Source organism: Mobula hypostoma, chromosome 8 (assembly GCF_963921235.1).
Source record: "Mobula hypostoma chromosome 8, sMobHyp1.1, whole genome shotgun sequence".
Taxonomy (NCBI): domain Eukaryota; kingdom Metazoa; phylum Chordata; class Chondrichthyes; order Myliobatiformes; family Myliobatidae; genus Mobula; species Mobula hypostoma.
The window spans coordinates 161,691,098-161,703,654 of record NC_086104.1 but is presented as its reverse complement, the minus strand read 5'-3'; the positions used below and the strand labels follow the sequence as shown (position 1 = coordinate 161,703,654).

The 12,557-nt window shown below is 43.3% G+C and overlaps 1 protein-coding gene across 3 annotated transcripts in view; it reads right to left on the bottom strand.

Moving 5' to 3' along the window:
- gmcl1 (germ cell-less, spermatogenesis associated) overlaps positions 1-12,557 on the bottom strand; it is a 209,041-nt gene that overhangs the window by 12,002 nt on the left and 184,482 nt on the right. The window lies entirely within an intron of this gene.

Here is a 12,557-nt window from a genome sequence, read left to right as displayed (position 1 = left end):
TTTATATTGCTCTTTAGAAGCTGGGCTGCGACTTATAGACAATGCCCTCTAGATCTGTACTCCTAAACCAACAAAGGAAGGTCTATCAAGTCTCCACAATATTTAAATATTGTCATTACCTATTACTTTATTAAATTCCAGGAGACACAATACCTCATAATTTTAATTCTTGGAGTTCACACACAGTTCTCCTAAGGTGTGGTATTGTGAGCTGTTCTGTGCTCTAGATATAGTCTGACACTCCATGACTTGGTCACTTGGATTCAGAACTGACTTGCTCATACAAGACAGATAGTAGTTGTCAATGGGACTTATTCTGGCTTGATGTCTGTGACCAGTAGTGTTTCACACGGATCCACAATGGGACCTCTGTAATTTGTGATATAGATAAAATATGGATGGGTGGGTTTGCAGACATTACAAAGAGTAAGTGGTGTCGTGGAGAGTGTAGACGATTGCCAAATGACAGTGGGATATAGATTGCTTGCAGATATGGGTAGGGAAATGGCAGATAGAGCATACATCCTGAAAGAGGTTACACATGTTCATAGGACGGTAAAGAAGGCATATGGCATAATTCCTTTTATAAGTTGAGGGAATAAGTTCAACAGTCAGGAAATTATGTTGCACTTTATAAAACTCTGGTGAGGCTATATCTGGACTATTGCATTCAATTCTGCTTGGCCCATCTGGGAAGGATGTGGAGGCTTTGGTGAGAATACAGAAGGGGTATACCAGGATACTGCCTGGATTAGAGGTTAAGTGTGCTACAAGGAGAGGTCAGAGGCTGAGGGGAGACAGGTCTCCCCTCAGTACATAAGATTATGAGAGATACAGGTAGACAGTTTATATGTTTAAGTTTGTATGTTTATCCCAGGGTTGAAATGTTTAAACTAGATGGCATGCATTTAAGGTGAGAGAGAGCAAGTTCAAAATTTAAGAACTTAAGTAGGAAAGCAGGAGGGAAAAAAGAGGGCATGAGATCAATTTGGCAGCCAGGGTTAAAGTGTACCTCAGAAAGTCAATCAAGACTCTTCATTAATCAGAAACCGGAAAGCCATCTCGTGCGCAAAGTGGCAATTCGGACTAAACTTGAATCACAGAGGGATGCTCAACAAGATGAACTTATAGCACAGAGACTGGCAGGTGTAATGTTATGGACATCACTGAATCATGGCTGAAAGAAGATTATAGCTGGGAGCTTATTCGAGGATACACATTGTATCGAAAGGTAGACGGGGTGGCTTGGCTCCATTGGTAAAAAAATGAAATCAAATCAGTAGAAAGAGGTGACGTAGGGTCAGAAGCTGCTCAGACGCTGTGGGTAGAGCTAAGGAACTGCAAGGGTAAAAAGACCTTGATGGGAGTTATATACATATCCCCAAATAGTAGTAAAGACAATGGGAGGTAGAAAATGCATGCCAAAAGAGCAATGTTACTAGAGTCATGGGCGATTTCAATATGCAGATAAATTGGGAAAATCAGGTTGGTGCTAGATTCCAAATGGGGGAATTTCTAGCATGCCTACAAGATGGCTTTTTAGAGCAGCTCATGAATGAGCCTGCTGGAGGATCAGCTATTCTGGATTGGGTGTTGTGCAATGAACTGGAACTGATTACAGTAGAGGACTCCTTAGAGCAAGTGATCATAGTATTCTAGGGCAAGTGCTCAGGGCATGAAGGGATACGGGGAGAAGCCAGGAGATTGGAGCTGAGAGGGAAATTGGATCAGCCATGACGAAATTGTGGAGCAGACTCGATGCGCCAAATGGCCTAATTCTGCTCCTATAGCTTATGGTCTTATAACATGATTGAATTCATCCCGCAATTTCAGAAGGAGAAGCTAAGTCAGATGTATCAGTATTACATTGGAGAAAAGGGAATTACCGAGGCATGAGGCAACACTTCACCTGTGAGTCGACTGGGGTGATATACTGCGTCCGGTGCTCCCGATGTGGCCTTTTATATATTGGCGAGACCCGATGCAGACTGGGAGACCGCTTTGCTGAACATCTACGCTCTGTCCGCCAGAGAAAGCAGGATCTCCCAGTGGCCACACATTTTAATTCCACATCCCATTCCCATTCTGACATGTCTATCCACGGCCTCCTCTACTGTAAAGATGAAGCCACACTCAGGTTGGAGGAACAACACCTTATATTCCGTCTGGGTAGCCTCCAACCTGATGGCATGAACATCGACTTCTCTAACTTCCGCTAAGGCCCCACCTCCCCCTCGTACCCCAGTGTTACTTATTTTTATGCACACATTCTTTCTCTCACTCTCCTTTTTCTCCCTCTGTCCCTCTGAATATACCTCTTGCCCATCCTCTGGGTCCCCCCCCCCATTGTCTTTCTTCCCGGACCTCCTGTCCCATGATCCTCTCGTATCCCCTTTTGCCTATCACCTGTCCAGCTCTTGGTTCTATCCCTCCCCCTCCCCTTCCAACTTTCAAATCCCTTACTCACTCTTCCTTCAGTTAGTCCTGACGAAGGGTCTCGGCCTGAAACGTCGACTGCACCTCTTCCTACAGATGCTGCCTGGCCTGCTGCGTTCACCAGCAACTTTGATGTGTGTTACAGAGGCATGAGAAAGGATTTGGCCAAAATTGATTGGAAAAGAACACTGGCAGGGATGATAGCAGAGCAGCAATGGCTGAAAATTCTGGAAGCAACTTGGAAGGCACAGGATATATACATGCCCAAAGGGAAGAAATATTCTAAAGGCAAGATGACACAACCGTGGCTGACAAGAAATGTCAAAGCCAACATAAAAGCCAAAGAGAGGGCATATAATACAGCAAAGAGTATTGGAAAATTAGAGGATTGGGAAGCTTTTAAAAACCACCTGAAGGCAATTAAAAATGTCATTTAGAAGGAAAAGATGGAATGCAAAGGCAAGCCAGACAACAATATTAAAGAGAATACCGAAACTTTCTTCAGATGCATAAAATATGAAAGAGAGGTGAGAGTGGATATTGGACTACTGGAAAATGATGCTGGAGAGGTAGTAATAGGGGTCAGGGAAATAATAGATGACCTGAATAAGTATTTTAGTCATAGTCATACTTTATTGATCCCGAGGGAAATTAGTTTTGCCTCAGACTTCACTGTGGAAGACACTACTAGTTTGCTAGAAGTTCCAGAGTGTCAGTGAGCAGAAGTGTGTGAAGTTGTCATTACTTGGGCGAAGATTCTTGGGAAACTGAAAGATAAGGATGAGATGGTATACAATCCAGGGTTCTGAAGGAGGTGGCTGAAGAGATTGTGGAAGGATTAGTTATGATCTTGCAAAAATGACACGATTCTAGAATGGTTCCAGAGGACTGGAAAATTGCAAGTATTACTCCACTCTTCAAGAAGGGAGAGAGGCGGAAGAAAGAAAATTATAGGGTAGTTAGTCTGGCCTCAGTGGTTGTGAAGATGTTGAAATCAATTGTTAAGGATATGGTTTTGGGGTACTTGGAAGTGTATGATAAAATAGGCCATAGTTAGTATGGTTTCCTCAAGGAAAAATCGTGTCTGACAAATCTGTTGGAATTCTTTGATAGACAAAGGAGAATTGGTGGATGCTGTATAATTGGATTTTCAGAAGGCCTTTGATGAGCACTGCACATGAGGCTGCTTAACAAGTTAACAGTCCATGGTATTATAGGAAAAATGTAGCATAGATAGAGCATTGGCTGATTGCCAGGAGGCAAAGAGTGGTTAAAATAAAGGGAGCCTTTCCTGGTTGTTTACTGGTGACTAGTGGTGTTCCACAGGGGTCTGTGTTGAGGCTGCTTCTTTTTAATTATATGTCTATGACTTGGAATATTGAAATTGACAGCTTTGAGGGAAAATGGATCAGCCACAATGAAATGGGCCAAATAGCCTAATTCTGCTCCTATATCTTATGGTCTAACTGTGGCAGGGCTTGAATACCATCACCTCCTACAAAGCAAAACCAAGCAACATGAATGGGACTGAGGTTTCACTCCCCGATGAGCTCAATCAATTTTATGCTCACTTTGACTGACAGAACATGAAGATTTCTTCATGAATCTCCACGGCCCCTGATGACCCTGTGATTTCATTCTCTGAGGTTAATGTGAAGGCATCTTTCTGGAAGGTGTATTCACAGAAACCATCTCGCCTAGACAACATACCAGCCCGAGTACTGATGACCTGTACTAATAAGCACTGTGCTAACTCATATTCAAGTACTTACAGAGACTTTCAAACTTTCGCTTTGGCAATCTGAGGTACCTACCTGCTTCAAGCAGGCTTCAATCATAGTGGTGCCCAAGAAGAACGTGACAACCTGCTTCAATGACTAATGTCCAATTAGTCCAATGACTAATGGTGAGGCCTAATTTGGAATATTGTGTTCAGTTTTGGTCACCTACCTGCTGGAAAGATATCAATAAGATTGAAAGAGTGCAGAGGAAATTTACAAGGATGTTGCTAGGACTTGTGGACTGAGTTACATGGAAAGGCTGAGTAGGTCAGGACTTATTTCTTGGAGTGTAGAAAAATGCGGGGAAAGTTGACGGAGGTATAAAAAAATTATGGGGGGTATAGATAGGGTAAATGTAAGCAGGCTTTTCCCACTGAGGTTGGGTGAGATTATAAACTAAAAATCATGGATTAAGAGTGAACGATGAAATATTTAAGGGGAACACGAGGGAAGATCCTTAACTCTGAGGGCGGTGAGTGTGGAATGAGCTGCAGCAGAAATGGTGGGTGCAGTTCACTTTCAACATTTAAGAGAAATTTGGAATGGTACACATGGATGGGAAGTATATGGAGGACTATGGTCCCGTTACAGGTCAACAGTAGTCAACTTAAATTGTTTTGGCATGGACTAGATGGGCCAAAGGGCCTCTTTCTGTGGTGTAGTTCTATGATTCTAAGAATATCAGGATATTTAAATTAATCATATAAAATCCTGAGAGGACACAAAGAACACTGCAGATTCTGGAAATCTGGAGCAACTCACAAAATACTTGAGGAGCTCAGCAGGTCAAGCAGCGTTTATGGAGAGAAATGGACAGTCGATATTTTGGATTAGATACTGGTGGATGATTCCTCTTGTAGAACAATCTAAAATTAAGGGTTACTATTTAGAAGTAATTTGTCCAGTAGAGTCAGAAATAAGGTGAATTTCATCGTCACAGAGTTGCAGGTCTTTGGAAGTCCCACCAAAATGGAAGAAAAGTCTTTGAATATTTTTAAGAGAGATAGGTAGATGCTCGAAAAGCAACTGGCTGAAGGTTACTGTGAGTAGATAGGCATGTAGCCTGAGGTTATATTTAGATCAGCCATGATTCTATTGAACAGGTAAACAACCCTGAGGTTTGAGGGTTTATTCCTGCTTCAACCACTGAAGCAATTCTCCACAGAGTACACCTTTGGCTTGTCTCAATATTAAACAAGGTTATTACATACACTGTTTAATTGAATTCCATATCCAGCAATTAAATAATCTATCTGTCCAAGTTTTTTTCCCCATTAAAGTGTCTTAACTCTCACTGAAAAAATTATGTGAATAATCACTGTATTATCTACTTCTAAGGATCAATTCTACTTTCAGAGCACTAATAATCCTAAATAGAAATGTCAGCTTTGATTTGATAAGAAATACAGGTTGAAAACAACAAGTGATTCCTAGACTTCAAGTTGGTTAGTTTGTCTGCAACCAAGTGCTTCCCAGGATACCATTTTTACAGCTGAATTACGTGGGAATATTTCACTGTTAGCTTCAACGTCCTGCTGATGCAATAAATATATAACCACACTGTGAAGAATCAGAATTAGGTTTAATAACACGAGCATATGTCGTGAAATTTAACATTGCAGCAGCATACAATATAATACATAATAACAGAAAAAAAAAGTCAGGTAGTGTTCGATGTCCATTCAGAAACTGGACGGCAGAAGGGAAGAAGCTGTTCTTGAATCAATGAGTGTGTGCCTTCAGGCTTCTGCACCTCCTTCCTGATGGCAGCAATGAGAAGAGGCCATTTCCTGGGTGATGGAGGTCCTTAATGATGGACAGCACCTTTGTGAGGCAACGCTCCTTGAAGATGTCCTGGATACAATGGAGGCTAGTGCCTATGATGATGGAGCTAACTTAAGTTTCTGTAGCTTACTTTGATCCTGTGTAGTAGCCCTCCCCAAACCTTACGGTAATGCAGCCAGTTAGAATACTCTCAATGGTACATCTGTAGAAATTTCTGTGTTTTGGGTGACATATGAAATTTCTACTCCTATATCTTATGGTCTTATACCAAATCTTCTCAAAATCCTAATGAAATATAACTGTCATTGTGTCTTTTTTGCAGCTGCATCGATATGTTGGGTCCTAGTTAGATCCTCAGAGATATTCACACCCAGGAACTTGAAAATGTTCACCCTTTCCACTTCTGATCCCTCTATGAGGACTGGTGTCTGTTCCCTCGTCTTACACTTTCTGAAGTTCATGAATGTTGAGTGCAAGTTCGTTGCTGCAACACCACTCAACTAGCTGATACGTCTCGCTCCTGTACGCCCTCCGTCACCATCCAACATACTGCCAGAAATGGTTGTATCGCCAGCAAATTTATAGATGCAGTTTGAGTTGTGCCTAGTCACACAGTCATAGGTGCAGAGAGACTAGAAGAGTGGGCTATGCACACATCCCTGAGGTGCACCAGTGCTGATTGTCATTGAGGTGGAGATGTTATTTACAATCTGCACTGATTGTCGTCTTCCAGTTAGAAAGTTGAGGATCTATTTGCAGAGGGAGGTACAAAGGCCCAGGTTCTCAAGGGTTTTTTGATCAGAACTGGAGGAATGTTGGTGTTAAAACGCTGAGTTGTAGTGAATAAACAGCATTCTGACATTGGAAGTTGTTTTGTCCAGTTGATCCAAGGGTATGTGGAGAGCCAATGAGATCATCTCCACCGTAGACCTATTATGACGATAGGCAAATTGTAGTGAGCCCAGGTCCTTGCTAAGTTAGGAGTTGATTCTAGCCATGACCAACCTCTCAAAGCACTTCATAACTGTAGATGTGACTGATACTGGACGATAGTCATTAAGCCAGCTCACCCTGTTCTTCTTGGGCACTGGTTTAACTGTTGCCCTTTTGGGAACTTCCGACTGTAGAAATGAGAGATTGAAAGTGTCTTGGAACACCCCCGTCAGTTGGTTGGCACAGGTTTGCAGAGCTTTACAAGATACTCTGTTGAGGCTTGTCACCTTGCGAGGGTTCACCCTCTTGAAAGATAACCTAAAGTCAATCTCTGAGAAAGAGATCATAGAGTCATGAGGTGCTGCAGGGATCCTCATAGCTAGTTTTATTTTTCATTTCAAAGTGAGTATACAAAGCGTCAAGCTCATCTGGTAGTGAAGCATCACAGCCATTCATGAAGTTGGGTTTTATTTGTTGTGCAGTCCTGGGTTGCCAGACTTGAAAGCCACTGATCTAGCCCTAAGCAGACTACAAACCTCCTCGTTCATCCTTGGCTTTTGATTTGGGTACGTACAGTAAGTTCTCATAGGCACACACTCATCCACATAGGTTTTAATGAAGTCAGTGACAGCTATGGCATACTCACTCAGACTCAAAGATGAATCCCTGAATGCAGTCTAATTCATTGATGTCATGGATTCTTGATTACCTGTCTGGCAGACCACGGTACATGTGTTTGCAACAGTGTGTGTCCGACAGAGTGATCAGCAGCACTGGGGCTCCACAGGGGACTGTCTTGTCTCCCTTTCTCTTCACCATTTACACCTCGGACTTCAACTACTGCACAGTGTCTTGTCATCTTCAGAAGTTTTCGGATGACTCTGCCATAGTTGGATGCATCAGCAAGGGAGATGAGGCTGAGTACAGGGCTACGGTAGGAAACTTTGTCACATGATGTGAGCAGAATTATCTGCGGCTTAATGAGTAAAAGAGGAGCTGGTGGTAGACCTGAGGAGAGCTAAGGTACCGGTGACCCCTGTTTCCATCCAGTGGGGTCAGTGTGGACATGGTGGAGGATTACAAATACCTGGGGATATGAATTGACAATAAACTGGACTGGTCAAAGAACACTGAGGCTGTCTACAAGAAGGGTCAGAGCCGTCTCTATTTCCTGAGGAGACTGAGGTCCTTTAACATCTGCTGGACGATGCTGAGGATGTTCTATGAGTCTGTGATGGCCAGTGCTATCATGTTTGCTGTTGTGTGCTGGGGCAGCAGGCTGAGGGTAGCAGACATCAACAGAATCAACAAACTCATTCATAAGGCCAGTGATGTTGTGGGGACAGAACTGGACTCTCTCACGGTGGTGTCTGAAAAGAGAATGCTGTCTAAGTTGCATGCCATCTTGGTCAAGGTTTCCCATCCACTACATAATGTAATGGGTGGGCACAGGAGTACATACAGCCAGAGACTCATTCCACCGAGATGCAGCACAGAGCGTCATAGGAAGTCATTCCTGCCTGTGGCCATCAAACTTTACAACTCCTCCCTTGGAGGGTCAGACACCCTGAGCCAATAGGCTGGTCCTGGACTTATTTCCTAGCATAATTTACATATTACTATTTAACTATTTATGGTTTTATTACTATTTATTACTTATAGTGCAACTGTAACGAAAACCAATTTCCCCCGGGATCAATAAAATATGACTATGACTATGATTCAAAGCAGTCCTGTAAGCGCTCCTGCACCTCCTTTGTCCAGACCTTCTTTGTCCTCACTGTTGGTGCTGAAGACTTCAGTCTCTGCCTATACTCAGGGAGTAGAAGTAGAGCCAGGTGATCAGACAGAATGATAAGAAACCTGAACATTTTAATCAAGCTTCTAATCACCCCAGCTTGATCATGTTTCACGGCTTCACTGTTGGTCAGAACTGACTGAAGGCTACCAAGACAAAATAAGATTAAAGCTGTTTGGATTATATATACCAGGAATTACACTTCATCACAAATAATAAAGTCAGCATCTTGAAGTCAAGTATTTAAACAGCACATGGAGACCTAGGAATTGATCTGCACCAATAAAAGCACAACAAAAATTTTGTGCATGGTGGCTTCCATCATGATTTGGATTTGCCAAGTTCACTAGCACTTGAAGCAATTGAAGAGATTTCAGGAAGGACATTGGTGGGCAAGGATTTAACAGGGGCTGGTGGTGGCTGGACAGTGAACTAAACCCAACTGTGTGGGTAGATGGAAGACAAAGCCTTGTGGATAGACATGCAACAGTTTGGATTCTAGCATCAGAGACATGATGCAGGGAGCAGAGAGTGGGATTAGGGACTTGGTAGAGGGATTTGGACACAGGAAGAAAGTAATGAAAAATGGAATAAAAAGGAGCAAAAATGTTGGAAGGAAGAAATTAAATTTTAGAGACTTTGAAAGAGTGTAGTCTAAAACTGAGCAGGTGGCAAGAAAGGCAAATACAATGTTAGCATTCATTTTGAGAGGACAGCAAGGATGAACCTTTAACAAGCACTGGTCAGACCACACTTGGAGTATTGTCAGCAGTTTTGAGCCCCTCTCTAAGAAAGGATGCGCTGGTGTTGGAGAGAGTTCAGAAGTGGGCTATCAGAATGATTCCTGAAATGAAATGGTTAACGTATGAGAATCCTTTGATGGTTCTGGGCCTGTACTCACTGTTATTTAGAAGAGTGAGGGTTAATCATATTGAAACTTATCAAATATTAAAAGGCTCAGATAGAGTGAATGTGGAGAGTACGTTTTCTATAGTGAGAGAACTAGGACCAGAGGGCACACCCTTGAAATAAAAAGATATCCCTTTCAAAGTTCAAAGTATATTTATTATCAAAGTACACATATGACAGTATATACAACCCTAAAATTCATTTCCTTGTGGGCACTCACAGTAAATATAAGAAAAACAATAGAATTAATGAAAGACCGCATCCAACAGGAAGGACAAAGAACCAAAGTGCAAAAGACAACAAACTGTGCAAATACAAAAAGATAGAAAACAGGAAATAATAATTATTATAGTAATAAATAAATAAGCAATATATATCAAGAACATGAGATAAAGAGTCCATAGGTTGTGGTTACAGTTCGTGATGGGGAGAGAGGAATTAATTGAAGTTATCCCCTCTGGATCAAGACACTGACGGCTGAGCAATAATAACTGTCCCTGATCCTGGTTGTGTGGGTCCTGAGGCTCCTGCACCTTCTCCTTGATGGCAGCAGCGAAAAGAGAGCATGGCCTGGATGGAGGGTGTCCTTGACGATGGATGCTGCTTTCCTGCAACAGCATTCCGTGTAATATCATAAGACATAGGAGCAGAATTAGGTCTTTTGACCCATTGACTCTGCTCCGCCATCAAATCATGGCTGATCATTTCTTCCCCTTCCTCAGCCCCACTCCCCGACCTTTTCCCCATAATCTTTGATGCCATGTCCAATCAAGAACTTGTCAAGCTCTGTCTCAAATACACCCAACGATCTGGTCTCCACAGCTGCCTATGGTAATACATTCCACACTTACCACCCCCTGGCTACAGAAATCTCTCCGCATCTCTATTTAAATGGATGCCCCTCTATCCTGAGGATGTGCCCTCTTGTCCTAGACTCCCACACCATGGGAAACACCCTTTCCACATCTACTCTGTTTAGGCCCTTCAAGATTTGAAAGGTTTCATTGAGATCTCCCCCCCCACCAATCCTTCTAAATTCCTGCGAGTACAGACTCAGAGTGGTCAAATGTTTCTCTTACGATAACCCTTTCATTCCCAGAATTATCCCTGAACCTCCTCTGACCCCTCTCCAATGCCAGCACATCTTTTTCTTAGATGACGAGCCCAAAGCTGTTGTTCACAATACTCAAGGTGAGGCCTCACCAATGCCTTATGAAGCCACAGCATCACATCCCTGCTCTTATATTCATAGTCATACTTTATTGATCCCAGGGGAAATTGGTTTTTGTTACAGTTGCACCAAAAATAATTAAATAGTAATAAACCATAAATAATTAAATAGTAATATGTAATTTATGCCAGGAAATTATGAAATAAGTCCAGGACCAGCCTATTGGCTCAGGGTGTCTGACCCTCCAAGGGAGGAGTTGTAAAGTTTGATGGCCACAGGCAGGAATGACTTCCTATGACGCTCTGTGCTGCACCTCGGAGGAATGAGTCTCTGGCTAAATGTACTCCTGTGCCCACCCAGTACATTATGTAGTGGATGGGAGACATTGTCCAAGATGGCATGCAACTTGGACAGCATCCTCTTTTCAGACACCACCGTCAGAGAGTCCAGTTCCATCCCCACAACATCACTGGCCTTACGAATGAGTTTGTTGATTCTGCTGGTGTCTATTACCCTCAGCCTGCTGCCCCAGCACACAACAGCAAACATCATCGCATTGGCCACCATAGACGCGTAGAACATCCTTGGCATCGTCCAACAGATGTTAAAGGACCTCAGTCTCCTCAGGAAATAGAGACGGCTCTGACCCTTCTTGTAGACAGCCTCAGTGTTCTTTGACCAGTCCAGTTTATTGTCAATTCGTATCCCCAGGTATTTGTAATCCTCCACCATGTCCACCCTGACACCCTGGATGGAAACAGGGGTCACCGGTACCTTAGCTTTCCTCAGGTCTACCACCAGCTCCTTAGTCTTCTTCACATTAAGCTGCAGATAATTCTGCTCACACCATGTGACAAAGTTTCCTACCATAGCCCTGTACTCAGCCTCATCTCCCTTGCTGATGCATCCAACTATGGCAGAGTCATCAGAAAACTTTTGAAGATGACAAGACTCTGTGCAGTATTTGAAGTCCGAGGTGTAAATGGTGAAGAGAAAGGGAGACAAGACAGTCCCCTGTGGAGCCCCAGTGCTGCTGATTACTCTGTCGGACACACAGTGTTACAAGCACACGTACTGTGGTCTGCCAGTCAAGTAATCAAGAATCCATGACACCAGGAAAGCATCCACCTGCATCGCTCTCAGCTTCTCCCCCAGCAGAGCAGGGCGGATGGTGTCGAACACACTGGAGAAGTCAAAAAACATGACCCTCACAGTGCTCGCTGGCTTGTCCAGGTGGGCGTAGACACAGTTCAGCAGGTAGACGATGGCATCCTCAACTCCTAGTCGGGGCTGGTAGGCAAACTGGAGGGGATCTAAGTGTGGCCAAACCACAGGCCGGAGCGGCTCCAAAACAAGTCTCTGGATCTCTTGAAATGAATGCTAACATTGCATTTGCCTTTGTCACCACTGACTCTATCTGCAAGTTAACCTTTAGGTTGTTCTGCCCAAGGACTCCCAAGTCCCTTCGCATATAAGATTTTGGATTTTCTCCCCATTTAGAAAAAAAGTCTGCACATTTATTTCTTCTACCAAATTGCATGACCAATCATTTCCCAATATTGCATTCCATTAGGGTTAGGGAGTTAGTCCTGACGAAACGTCGACTGTACCTCTTCCTATAGATGCTGCCTGGCCTGCTGCGTTCACCAGCATTTTTTATGTGTAGCAACACGCATAAAAGTTGCTGGTGAACGCAGCAGGCCAAGCAGCATCTCTAGGAAGAGGTACAGTCGACGTTTCGGGC